Source organism: Sphaeramia orbicularis, chromosome 15 (assembly GCF_902148855.1).
Source record: "Sphaeramia orbicularis chromosome 15, fSphaOr1.1, whole genome shotgun sequence".
Taxonomy (NCBI): domain Eukaryota; kingdom Metazoa; phylum Chordata; class Actinopteri; order Kurtiformes; family Apogonidae; genus Sphaeramia; species Sphaeramia orbicularis.
In genome coordinates, this window is record NC_043971.1 from 2915239 (window position 1) to 2929747 (window position 14509).

The window sequence follows — 14509 nt, forward strand, 5'->3', positions numbered from 1 at the left end:
TTTGTGCATTTGTGAATTTTCTTTGTCATGTTCTGAACTAAAAAGCAGAGTTACAATAAGACAGGGTTTTTTTCATTTTCATGCTGTTGACTGAGAATTAGATGGTACTTTGACTTCATGTTAATAAAAATAAAGAAAATGGACCAAATCAGAGACTCTATGTGTTTTTTTTGTTTTATTATGGCATTTTCATTTCATTTTTGTCACATTTTTCCCTTTTTATAAAACAATCTGTTTCATTCCACATAATTTATCCATTCAACTGTTCCTAAAGCTATAAATATTATTCTTTTTTCATAGTAATTATCACTATAAACTGATACAAACATTGAAATTGTAAAACCTTTTGATTCAGCCCACATTCAAACCACATCTAACCCATAATAGTTATGAATTTGCATTTTCTTTAGTTTTCTTTCTTTCCTATCAGTGCTCAATAGTAACTATACTGGTATGTGTAACCATTTACATGTTATAAACCATCAACATATGGACCATGAGAAGGAAAGGCACATTTTTCATATTTGAAAGATTTGTCAAAAATTCAAAATCTAAATTTCTCAAACTGTGAACAATCTTTGTAAGATATGTTCCAAAGGAAAATACAGATTGAAAATTGAAATGAGTCCGAACAGTAGTTTTGTTGCAGAAGATGTTTGAAGAACTGCTAAGGAGGACGAAGACAACAGCGAAGACAGCGATGACAAAAGGAAGGATGACGAAGGCAACGATGACGAAGGCAAAGAAGGTGAAAGCAATGATGACGAAGACAGCGATGATGAAGACAGCGATGACGAAGGCAACAATGACGAAGGCAAGGATGACGAAGGCAAGGATGACGAAGGCAAGGATGACAAAAGCAAGAATGACGAAGGCAACGATGACGAAGACAACGATGATGAAGACAACGATGATGAAGACAGCGATGACGAAGACAGCGATGACGAAGACAACGATGACGAAGACAACGATGACGAAGACAGCGATGACGAAGACAACGATGACGAAGACAACGATGACGAAGACAACGATGATGAAGACTGAGATGACAAAGCCAATGTTGGCAAAGCCAACGACGATGCAGACATCGATGACGAAGACAGCGACAACAAAGAAACAATGACGAAGACAGCCACAATGAAGACAGCGATGATGAGCCAATGGCGAAAACAACGATGATGAAGGTAGCAATGACAAAGACAAAGATGACGAAGACAACGACAGCGAAGATGATAGCAAAGACAACGATGGCAAAGACAAAGACGGCAAAGACAGCGAAGACAGCAACGGCGATGGTGAAGACGGCGACGGCGAAGACAGCGATGGCGAAGACAGCTCCTTCACATAAACTCATGTCCTATCTGACTGAGCTAAAAACATAGGCTTTCACATTTATCCTGATAATTCTCGGTAATGAACAGTGCGAACTTTGATATTTTGATGGTATTTTCGGCTCAGACGTCGTTTTTTTCAGTTTTGACTTCAGAAGTGTTCAACTCCATGTTATAAACCACGATCTGACAGAATGCGCAGCTCCTCTGGTCTTTACCCTTTACATAACCCGAACCGTTTCTGTTCATCTCAGCTATTACGAAGCACATTTTGTGTAATTTTCAAGTCGGATTCCACCAGTTTTAGTTCCAGTTTCACCCATTTTAACTGTATTTCTCGGGGAAGGAAGAGGCATTAACTGGGCCTCACCTCCAGTCAAAACCCACAAAGAATTAAACTTTACTTCCCTTCCGTGGAAATGAAGATGGAAATGAGTCGACATCCACTCATTCTCCGCCCGAGGTGCTGTGGGCTGCATTAATGTCTAGAGGTTCAGCTTCCTTATGGGAAGTTAAAAAAAAAAAAAAAGGAGCAGCTCTACCTGGAACGACGACGGCGCTCGGACTTCCATTTCCATACAAAGAGAGGTGTATTTGTTCAGGGGGCATCTTTAATAGGGGAAAGGAGGATGCATGCAGATAGTTTATTTCCCTGTAGGATGAAGACGACCACGGAGAGCGACAGTAAAGGCTTTTCCCCAGGGACGGCAATTAGACTTCTAGCAATAAAACGAGATGGGAAGAAAGAGAACGCTCACTGATTATGTTTGCACACCTTTAAGAATAGAGAAACAGAATGAAATAATATAAAAAATCTACACGCTGTATTTATTTATTTTGCTCATATGCATATTTTTGCATATATAAATTATATCCTGTTTGTGGTGTTTCCTTTGTTCCATGGGGGACAGTTAGGGGTAACGATTACCGGTATAACGATAAACCGCAGTAAAATTGCAGTCGGTTAGTATTAGCGTTCAAATTCTAATTATCATGATAACCGTGTTTGATTACCGCACTTTTAGGGTAAAAACACCTGTGTGAAGATCTGCTTTTATGTCAAATATTTGAGTATAGTTTTATTACAATTTTGATTTTCTGTACCTAATTTGGAACCAATATTCACTTTTAAAGTCTTTGAAAAGGTTCATTAAGCATCTGTGTGATATTTATGCATAAATTAGATACATTTTTCAAATCGGATTTTATATTTTTTGTGTGTTTTTGTCCTTTTGTGTTGATACAGTAGGTTAAAGTGAAAACAATTATAGGGAGATGATATAGATGAAGTTGTGCTGAGAAAAAAAGATATCAAACATGGGTATAGTAAACATTTCTTTATATAGTATATAAAGGCAAAATTAAAGTACTGAAAACGGACGAAATAGGCTCAGACCACTAAGGGTTAATATTTGAATGTTTCTGCAACAGAAAGTACATTGCATTACGCCTATTATTTTATGTATTTATTTTTGAATACAACTTGGTTAAATTGTTTCAGTGTGTGTATAAGTGCTTTTTGAACATTTGAGCACAATTTCAACAATACCGCGATAATAATGATAAATCGTGATAATTTTGGTCACAATAACAATGATGTGAAATTTTCATATTGTTACATCCCTAGGGACAGTACTCCAATTTCGTCATACTGTCTATTTACTTACGATATGTATGATTGTAATGACTATAAAGCAGGGCTGGGCTATATGGAAAAAAATCATATCACGATAACTTTTTTTTCATGTCAGATGATATCGATAGTTTCATGATATAAATCAAATCAGTATTTTTTGTCAAGCTTAAATTTCCGTCACTCCTACGTTAGTTGTGAATAGGGCTGTGTATTGGCAAAAATCTGGTGATAAGATACAAATCACAATCTTAGGATCACGATACGATATATCACGATATAGCATGATACGGTTTAAAAGGCCATTTTTTGTTTGTTTCTTGTTTTTCAATTATTTCCTTGAAGAACTGAATTACACCAGAAATATGTACAAATACTAAACACATTTTAATTTGATCAAAACAGGATCTAATGCTATATCGCAAAATGTTCCTGTGTGTTCAAACTGAAATTCTGTTTTACAGACATTACAGTTTCAGATCCTGTTCAAATGTTCAGATTCTATTAGTTCAGAACTAACATCAGAACAGTACTTTTGTGCATTCCCAACAAAGGAACGAACATATTTATTTTGTTATAAAATAAATAAATATAAACAAAAAAGAAAAACAAATAACCGAAAATGAACCTCCACGATATCTGCATTTGAATAAATACCTACAAATGTCGATACAGTACTTTAAAATATCTATACAGTATTGTGAAATGAAATATCGTGATATATTGCAGAACCAATATTTTCTCACACCCCTAACGACTATAAAGTAGGGCTGGGCTACATGGGAAAAAAAATCATATCACCATATTTTTTTTTCATATCAGACGATATCGATATGTTTCACGTTATAAATCAAATCACTATCTTTTTGTCAAGCTTAAACTGTCTGTCACTCCTAAGTAGGGGTGTATTGGCAAGAATCTGGCGATACAATACAAATCACAATACTAGGATCACAACATGATATATCGCAATATATCACAATACTCTTAACAAGGGGATTTTTTGTTTTTTTGTTTTTTTTTTAAAAAGATTATTTCCTTGAAACTTTATAGTGCAGCATTTGGATGAATAAAGTGTTAACATGCAGCTTTACCAGTACAAAGAAAAACACACTCAAATAAATAAAGAATGTTTTACAGACATCACAGTTTAAGTTCCTGCTTAAATGTTCGTATTCTGTTGTGAAAAAGAACATAGTGCAGTCCCTGAATCATCCAACATCATAACATTATTTTTGTGCATTCACAAAAAAAAAAACAAAAAAAACCATTTGGCTCTTTCAGACAATAAAAAGTGCCTTTAGGATGATTGGATTACTCATTCCATTATTTAATAAAACAGCGTTATCAATTTCAAAAAATTACATTTATGACCTGCAATATCACAATACTACAACAACAGGACAAAATACCCATGTGAATATAGAAATAAAAGAGCTTGAAAAACAAATAAAAAAACCTCTGCCATGTCTGCATTTGAATAAATACCTAAAAATATCAATACAGTACTTTTTAATATTAATACAGTATCGTATAGTGAAATATCACGATATATTGTGATACTATTTTCTTACACAAGTTAGTTGTGAAGACATCAGAGAAAGAAAGAAAGAAAGAAAGAAAGAAGAAAGAAAGAAAGAAAGAAAGAAAGAAAGAAAGAATCTCAAGTCACCCCTTGGCCCCTCCCCCTTACCCCTCCCCCTCTGTGTACAGGATGAAAATTTCAGGAAATGCTGATACTGGCACAAGGAACAAATGATTAAATTTTGGTGGTGATCAGGGGCGGGGGGGTGACTGATGTGCCTTGGTGGAGGTCTGCGCTCTCCGAATGTTTCTAGTTTCACCTGTTTTGACCCTAAACACAGTAAAACCAAACCACTGAACAAAGGAACACATACTCACAGCAGCTTTAATGAACCTGAAACAGACGACAGTTCACAGCAGAAATAATGTCCCAGGGTTTAATAAAGGGTTTAATAAAATAGAACTAATTGTAAACTCTCACAAATTGTGCATATTTGTGTAAAATAATTGGAGCTAATTATAAAAGGAGTTGGTATTTTCTAATTTATCGTACACGTTCCTCCAACATCTCATTTTCCTCTCATTTACCCTTTCACGTTTTTAACCGTCCTCTCCTTCATTGTGTATGTGTGTGTGCGTGTATGTGTGTGGTGTGTGTGTGCGTGTGTGTGTCCATGGGCTTGTGTGCGTTTGCGACATCAATAACCATGATAGGGAAGAGAGCCCAAGACAAATAGTGCCTGGAGTCTGGCTTTAAGTGACTCCTGTGTTTCAACAACACACACCACAAGAGTCCTTGGGAGGCTGTGTATTAATCCAACAGATTTATGACTAAATCTGTCACGGATGGAAGGAGAACACCCTCTGCCTTTCTCTTAGCCATTCCTGAGAGAAATACACCCCTCCCTCCGTCCACCACTCACATTCCCAATGTGAGTGTGCAGCTTCTGAGTCAACTCAGATTGGAGGGAAAATATATGGATAAATAATATATAATATATATATATCTGTAGTAGGGATGTAATGATTACCGGTATAACGATAAATCGCGGTAAAGTTCCCGACGGTTAGTATTACTGTTTAAATTGTAATTATCATGATAACCGTGTTTGATTACTGCACTTTAAAACTCATGGTACTGCACATGTCCTGGAGAAGCAGCATCTATCTATCTATGTATCTATCTATCTATCGTTCTATCGTTCTATCATTCTTTCTATCGTTCTATCTATGAAACAGAAACTAAAACTCAAACTTGTTATGGAAAATGGTCAAACAGTGGCCATAAGGTTCCATCTTTAATGCACATTTGTATATTTGATGTTTACATGTTAATATTTATATTTGATATTCTGCCAAAAGAAAGTACATTGTTCCTATTATTTTATTTTTTTTATTTTATTTATGTATTTTTTTTTCCAAAATACAACTTGGTTACATTATTTCAGTGGGTGTATTGTAAAAATACCACGATAATAATGATTACCGTGATAATTTTGGTCAAAATAACCGTGATATGAAATTGTCATATTGTTACATCTCTAATACGTAGAGCTACAACAAATAATAGAGCTGTTGAGTATTTGGATGATCAATAATCTGTTTGATAATCTAATTGGAGATTCTTCAACCTTCGACCTTTCCCTCATTATGACACATACAACCACATAATTACAATATTTTTGCCACTTATTTATGTAAATTTCTTTAATTATCACATTGATCATATATTTTCTAGTACATATTGTACAAATTGCTGTTGAAACTGTGTTTAATAGAGTGTTTTAATATGCATATATAGTCATGTCTGTGGCGTCCACAGGTTGGACAACTATGGACATTATCCAGTGTCCACAGGTTGGAAAAACAACTCTGGTTTGTCTGACACTTTGGACATGTTTGGAGTCCATTTTTCGTTGAGATATTTTGGCGTGTTTTCAGATTTTCCTTTAAATGGAGGAAGAAAAAATGTGTTTAGTAAAATATCCAGGTCACACCTCACCCACGTTAAACCTCATACATGTAAGAGATTCTCAATCAACAACTGAGGAAGTCTGTTCATGTATGAAACACTAATGAACTGGAAAACTTTAAAATCATAATGAAGATAATCCAAGTCTTACCATCTACTGGAAGGAAAACTGCATACATTTGCATCCCTCCCCAGTATTCTGAAAATTCAGATAAATTTGTGCTACATTTGGATGGAAACCAGCTATTTAACACACTCTCCTTGCACTATTGGATATTCAGCGACACATCTGTTTGTGTCGATAAAATAACAATCAACATTTCCTCGGGTCATCTGTCGGAAATGACTAAATAGCAAAAGAGTCAGCACATCTTTTTTTAGTGAGTAAACTAAGCCGTTGCTCATACAGGACTTAAAAAAGACCAGCACACAGATTCATGTGTTTGCATCTGAAACTGAAAAACCTCCCTCAGCTTTAACCAGGTGAAAAAAAGCAAAGATTGTTTCATTTTGTCCTCGTCAGTTGCATCAGGGGAATTTTAAGAAGCTGTAAAATGATGTATGCATCCGCTACTATACCACAAATACATTTAGTGAAGGTACGTTTTAAAGGCAAAGTAAAACAATTTACATAAGGAAAGACTATGAGGCACTTATGCAAATACAGCAGAATAAATTTAAGTTCTGCGCTGCATAAATTATGTCATTTCATACAGTACATAGTACATCCAACCCACTGTACAGTCCTATATGAAGTACATTTAAGACGTTTGACCAAAGTTCTGCACAAAAAAAAAAAAAAAAAAAAAAAACCATTAAAAACAGCATCAGAACTAGAAAAGCACTCTGAGAGCAAGGCAGATCACCCCCCCACCACCACACCCCCGATTACCACCACCAAAATTTAATTATTTGTTCCTTGTGCCAGTATCAACATTTCCTGAAAATTCCATCCAAATCCTTCCATAACTTTTGAGTTATCTTGCTAACAGACAGAAAGAAAGAAAGAAAGAAAGAAGAAAGAAAGAAAGAAAGAAAGAAACAAGACAATTCTTAATGTAAATCCAATATTGACATGTGATCAGTACAGAATACATACGAAACTTGTTTAATTAAGAAAATAAGTAGTTAAAATAAAATAGAAAGAGAAAAATAAACAAACTAGAAAAGTACTCGGAGAGCACAATCCCACCCCCACCCCCACCCCCATCACCACCACCAAATTTAATTATTTGTTCCTTGTGCCAGTATCAACATTTCCTGAAAATTCCATCCAAATCCTTCCATAACTTTTTGAGTTATCTTGCTAACAAACAGAAAAGAAAGAAAGAAAGAAAGAAGTTGATTCTTAATGTAAATCCACTATTGACATGTATCAGTACAGAATACATACGACAACTGTCTAATTAAGAAAATAAGTAGCTAAAGTAGAATAGAAAGAGAGAAAAATAAACAAACTAGAAAAGTACTCAGAAAATACCCCCCGATCACCATCAAAATGTAATCATTTCTTCTTTGTGCCAGTATCAACATTTCCTGAAAATTTCATCCAAATCCTCCCATAACTTTTTCAGTTATCTTGCTAACAAACAGACAGAACCCCCCCCCCCATCACCACCACCAAAATGTAATCATTTGTTCCTTGCATGGTTCTAATAGTTTTGGATTTTTCATTATAGTTTAGTTTTATTTAGTTTTGACTTTTTTTCTCTAATTCAGTTCATTTAATTAGTCTTTTAGAGTAGGTTTGCTAGTTTTTATTAGTTTTCATTTTTTCTAAATGCTTGGTTTTAGTTTAGTTTTAGTGTTAATTTTAGTTTAGTCGTCTCTTTTCTCTTCTTCACTGTCGTTGTATTCAAATCAATCCCAGACAGGACTCTGCTGCTTTAGTCTCCATGTTTCCAGGTAGAGTGGGGACCAGAAGACGACTGGAAACCACAAGTGAACACAAGTGACGGACCATATGGTGCCGCTAGCTAGAACGAAATAAATTGCTTTTGTATCAATCCGACATTTACAAAGATGAAAACGAAGGGAATTTTATCTATAATTTTTTCCAAGTTTTAGTTAGTTTTGTAACATACAATACAGTTTTAGTTAGTTATTGTTTTTTTCTATTCGTTTTAGTCATTTCATTAGTTTCCGTTAACGATAATAACCTTGGTTCCTTGTACCAGTATCAACATTTCCAGAAAATTTCATCAAAATCCTTCCATAACTTTTTGCGTTATCTTGCTAACCGACAGTTCATGTAGACCCCCCCCCCCCCCCCCCCCCCCCCCCCCCCCCCCCCCCCCCCCCCCCGATCACCACCAATATTTAATCATTACTTCCTTGTGCCAGTTTCAACATTTCCTGAAAATTTCATCCAAATTCGAGGTAAAAACAGAGGACAGGACGAAGTGAATTCACATCCAGGTGTCAGTCAGCTGAGCTCAGTCGGAGGTTCTGATTGGACGTCCGGGCATAGGGGGCCGTCCTCTCTGACACGCCCAAATGATGACCTGACGAAAACACTGAGTGACAAGGCTGTGACTAACTAATCACATCGCACAAGTCGGAGGACGGTGAAGGACATTAGTGGACGTCCAGCCCACGCTTCGGCCTGTCACTGCACATTCACACGCCGCCAAAAAAAACTCTGCTTGTGGATTTTGTTTCCATTCTGTCCCATCTCCTCCGTCCTCCTCCTCTGCTGTTTTTTTTTTTTTTTTTTTTTTTTTTTTGTTGCTTTTCCATCCTCCGTCACGCTCCGTCCAGACAGAGGGACGTAGCCCCCCCTGATCGGAGTGGACAGGTGGTGGTGTGCTTCTGAGTGTTCTGGAGTGACGGCTGAGCCAGTCTTGCCTGCCCGTGTCATAAAAGCAAACGCCTGCCACAAACACACACGCATCCACCCTGAACGCCGCCACGCCAACACGTCCGTCAGCGCTGGCACTCGGTAAGCCTGCCCACTTCTTCTCTTCACTTCCTCCTTTGCTCTTTTCATTCAGTTTCGGCGCTTAGCTCTTTTTTATTCTGCTATTACCCTCCTCATTCCACCACGCCGACTCCCTTCCCTCTTCCCTCTTCCCTCTTCCCTCTCCGTTGCGCTGGCCTTCTGCTGACCTCACCGGCTCTGACTATTACCTGAGAGTGCGCTTAAATCATGGACGGGTAATGGAACATGCCACCTCCGTTTGTGAAGCTCCGCGCACACAAACGCAAACACAATCAGCTGAAACAAAAGCCTCCCCCCTTTTGGCCTTTTTCCCTTTTCTTCCCCCGTTAACATGTTCATCATTTAGTCAGAGTCGGACTGAAATAGAAGTCTGCTGTTTCTGTCAACCCGCTGGACGTGGACGGAGATGTCGGGGAATGTCAGGTGGCCGAGTCCAGAATGAGGCTACAGCAACTCTGAGTTTGACCTCCAGCCCTGGCTGTCGCAGGCATCGCCTCAAAAAAAAAACAAAAAAAAACACTGCTTTTTTTCTTGACAAATATAGCTTGAGCAAATATGCGGAGGCTCAGAGAATCAGCAGAGGTTTGTCCTAGAAAGAAAAGGGTTTATCTGAGGAGATTTAACTGTGATGATGTGACTGGGTTTGGATGGATCTGCATGGGTTGGCTGTGTACGGCTACGTTCAGACTGCAGGCGAACGTGGCCCAAATCAAGGTTATTATCGTTAACGAAGCGAAAAGGGAGTGATTGAAAACAAAAAGAGGGAAACACCAGAAAGCAGGGTTTAACCCATAAGGACCCAGTGGGACTTGTGTGACAGCTCCCAAATGATTTTTTCTCTCTGTTTAACCTTTCCTAAGTCCCAACGGCGTATTAAGGCCACATAAGAATAAAAACGCTTGTCACTATGAGAATAAAGTCATTATAATTCGAGAATAAAGTCATAATATAATGAGAATAAAGTCGTAGTTCTAAAAAAGTCATTATTTAACGAGACTAAAGTCGTACTTTTACGAGATTAAAGTCGGAAGACGGAACATTTTGAAAATTCGACAGTTTCCGGGTTTTACAACAAAGGCAACAAGCAGAGCAGCAACTTTCACTTCTGTTGGACTCAAAACTCGCAGTAGAATCCTCACCATAGTTCTGGTGTTTCCACCGATAGTCCTGCAGACCAACTTCATCAGTTTCTCCTCCACAAAAGAGGAAATTTACTCCAATCACTTCGGTTCTTATGACGAAACAACAACAACAACAACAATAATAATAATAATATAATAATAATAATAATATAATAATAATAATAATAATAGATTAGATTTGATATAGTGCTTTTCTAGACACCCAAAGCCTCCCACCACCAAACATTCATACACCAGTGTGAGTGGCACTGGAGGCAAAGAAGGTGAAGTGTCTTGCCCAAGGACACAACGGACTGACTAGGATAGAGCTGGATTCGAACTGCCAACCCTTCAGTTATTGGACGACCTGCTCTACCACCTAAGCCATGACCGCCCCCAAACAAAACAAACCCAAAGGTTATTATCGTTAACGAAAACTAAGGAAAGGACGAAAACTAGAATTGTAAAAACATTTTCGTTAACTGAAATAAATAAAAACTATAATTAAAAGAAAAAAAAACGATAACTAACTGAAACTGTATTGTGTGTTTACAAAACTAACTAAAACGGATAAAAATTATGGATAAAATTCCCTTCGTTTTTGTCTTTGTCAATGTTGGATTGATACAAAAGTGATTTATTTCCCTCGAGCAATTTTAGCTGCTGTCACCATATGATATTTAACAGTCCGTCACTTTAATATCTGCCTCTCAGACAGTAAAAAGTGCTTTAAGGATGCTTCAAATAACCATTATTTAATAAAACAGTGTGAAATAATAATCAATAAAATATAACAATAAAGAAAACCAAAAAAGAAAAATGAACCTCCACAATATCTGCATATGAATAAATACCTAAAAATATCCATACAGTACTTTTTAATATCGATACAGTATTGGGAAATGAAATATCGCGATATATTGCAGAACTGACATTTTCTAACAGCCCTATTTGCAACATAGTAAAGCAAACTATTACATGATCGAAAACAAATTAATTTTAGCCAAAAAAAAGGCTCCATTTTGAATGTCTGGGGTCGTCGGTTGTGATGTTCAAATGGAGTCACGAGTAAAAAAAGGTTGGAACCACTGGACTAACGTCAGCCTCAGGTGTGAATGTTGGAAAAAATGGTTGTTCGTCCGTATTTGTCAGTCCTGCGACAAACTGGGAACATGTCCAGGGTGTACCAGAGATGACTTGTGCTTTTGTCGTTTTAAATCTCGTTAGCCTCATTGCCTAAGCATGACTGCATCAGTCATATTTTTTCAGGTCAGAGCCAATAATGAAAAATGAATCAGCAGTGTTAGGATAGTAAAGTTACACAGAAACCACAGTTTGGCCAAAAATATGACTTAGACCAGGGGTGTCAAACTCATTTTAGTTCAGTTCCACATTCAGCCCAATATGATCTCAAGTGAGCCGGATGAGTAAAATAATAACAGTGAAAAAAGTAAAATCAATTATGATAATGTTACATCTACAAAAATCTGAATAACATGAACACCTGGAAACGTCTTAAGAAAAACAAGTGCAATTTTAACAATATTATACCTCAGATTATCAGTTTATCATTTACATATGTGCATTACAACTTACATTACAATTACAAATGCAAAAACATTTAATAACAGGTAGAATATTGGTACAACTGCATTTACTTATCTTAAGACATTTCAGGTTTTTCACATTTTTTTGGTAAAATAACAGTTTTTTTAATATAAACATTTCATGTAATTTTACTTTTTTTTTTTACACTAAAACAAAGATAAAATTTGCTGTTTTCATTATTTATAGGTTTAATATGATAGTATTTTACTGGTCTGACCCACTTGAGATCTAATTGGTCTGTATGTGGAATCTGAATTAAAATGATTTAATTCAGGTCAGAGCCAATAATGAAAATTCATAAAAATGATTTTGACATCCTCGATTGTTCATATCTTCAGTGTAATTTTTGTATTTCACAAATCCATCCTATGGCCCAGACTGGATCCTTTGGGGGCTGGATTTGGCCCCCGGGCCGCATGTTTGACACCTGTGACTTAAGCAATCATGCTATGAGGCTAACGATACGGATATCAGCTCATGATATTGATGGGTTTATGTAACACTGAGGATTTTAAACACGTTACCATCATACCCTGTCACTGGTCTGTACATGATATTTGCATCTGATTCTGCATTTCAATTAAGCCCTCTTAATGACTTCTTTATTCTTCATTTGCAAAATCTACTTCCACTTCCTCCCTTTAAGTGTTTGATACATTACCCTTTCCAACTTAAACCCTCTCCTGCATCTCAACTGGTTTTTAGGAAGGTGAAAATGAGAGCATAGCACATAACAGAATGATTTATTTACACTGGAAGCAAAAAAAACCCATTTAGTCTCTCCAGTAGCAGATGGTCCAGCTCCACACCAACAGTAGAAACACCACATGACTGGATTTTATTTAATTTCAATGGGAAATTAAAGAGTCTAACCTTAAAATTGGGTGAATTCTTCAGATATCATTGTAAATTAGCATGACAATGGCCTTGTCACCTTAGAGTCCAGCAGCAAGGTCACTGGCCTCGGGCAAACGGATGAACAGCTTATTAGTAAGAAACCCTGAGCAGCACTGCATTTATTCACTCTGTGTTTTAACACAACCTTCGTTCTACACAGTATCTGTGCAGTGTTCAATGCAAAAACACCCAGACATACAGTATGCAGAGGCTTTAGTTTGTTGCAGCAACAACGAGATTTGTCGTGAATTTAAGTTAACTTGTGTGTAGGGGTGCAAGAAAATATCGGTTCTGCAATATATTGTGATATTTTATTTCACAATACTGTATCGATATTAAAAAGTACTGTATCGATATTTTAGGTATTTGTTCAAATGCAGATATTGTGAAGGTTCATTTTATTTTTTGTTTTTTGTTTATATTTTATTTATTCTTATTTAACACTATTTATTAAATAATGTTCGTTCCTTTGTTGGGATTGCACAAAAATCCTGTTCTGATGTTAGTTGTGAACTAATAGAATCTGAACATTTGAACAGGATCTGAAACTGGAATGTCTGTGAAACAGAATTTCAGTTTGAACACAGGAACATTTTGTGATAGAACATTAGATCCTGTTGTTATCAAATAAAAATGTGTTTAGTATGTGCAGATCTCTGGTGTAATTCAATTCTTCGAGGAAAAAATCATGTAAAAAAAAAGAGAAACAAACAAAAAAAATTGCCTTTCTACCAGTATTGTGATATATCGTATTGTGATCCTAGTGTTGTGATTTGTCTCATATTGTCAGATTCTTGCCGATACTCAGCCCTAACAGAATCTATCTTTAACTGTCTTCTGTCACCAACCAATATATCGTCATATTTCTAGAGTTGCACTGACCCCACCAGTGTCAACAACTACTATTTCTGATCCTGGTTTGGTCCAACTCAGCTAAGTACAGCAGACTGATGGGCCGAACCGAGCCGAGCCAGGCCAGGCCAGGACCAGCTGGACTTTATCGGAGCCACTGCTGCGCCTCTACCTTCCTCCTCTCTCTCTTATGTCCATCTGCTGTGAAGCCCCTCTCGCCCTCGTGTCCACCTCTGCCAACATCTTTACTCATCTTTCCATGTGTCGGATCAGTTCCACTTCCACCTCCACATTTTGGGCCAAATCTGTGCCTTCACTCGGTCCCTTTCCTTCACAGTCACACCTCTTTCGCATGCATCTTCTCCCTTTTCCATCTCTGTAAAATCTGCTCTTTTTTTATTTCCTACTTCTTGGACGGTCACTATTGTTTTATATTTTTCTGTTCTTAGAAAAACAAAGACAAAGCAGTAGGGCTGTTAGGAAATATTGGTTCTGCAATATATCGCGATATATCATTTCAAAATACTGTATTGATATTAGAAAATACTGTATCGATATTTTTAGGTATTTGTTTATTTTGTTTTCTTTATTGTTTATATCTTATTATATTTAACAGTTTTAAATAATGGT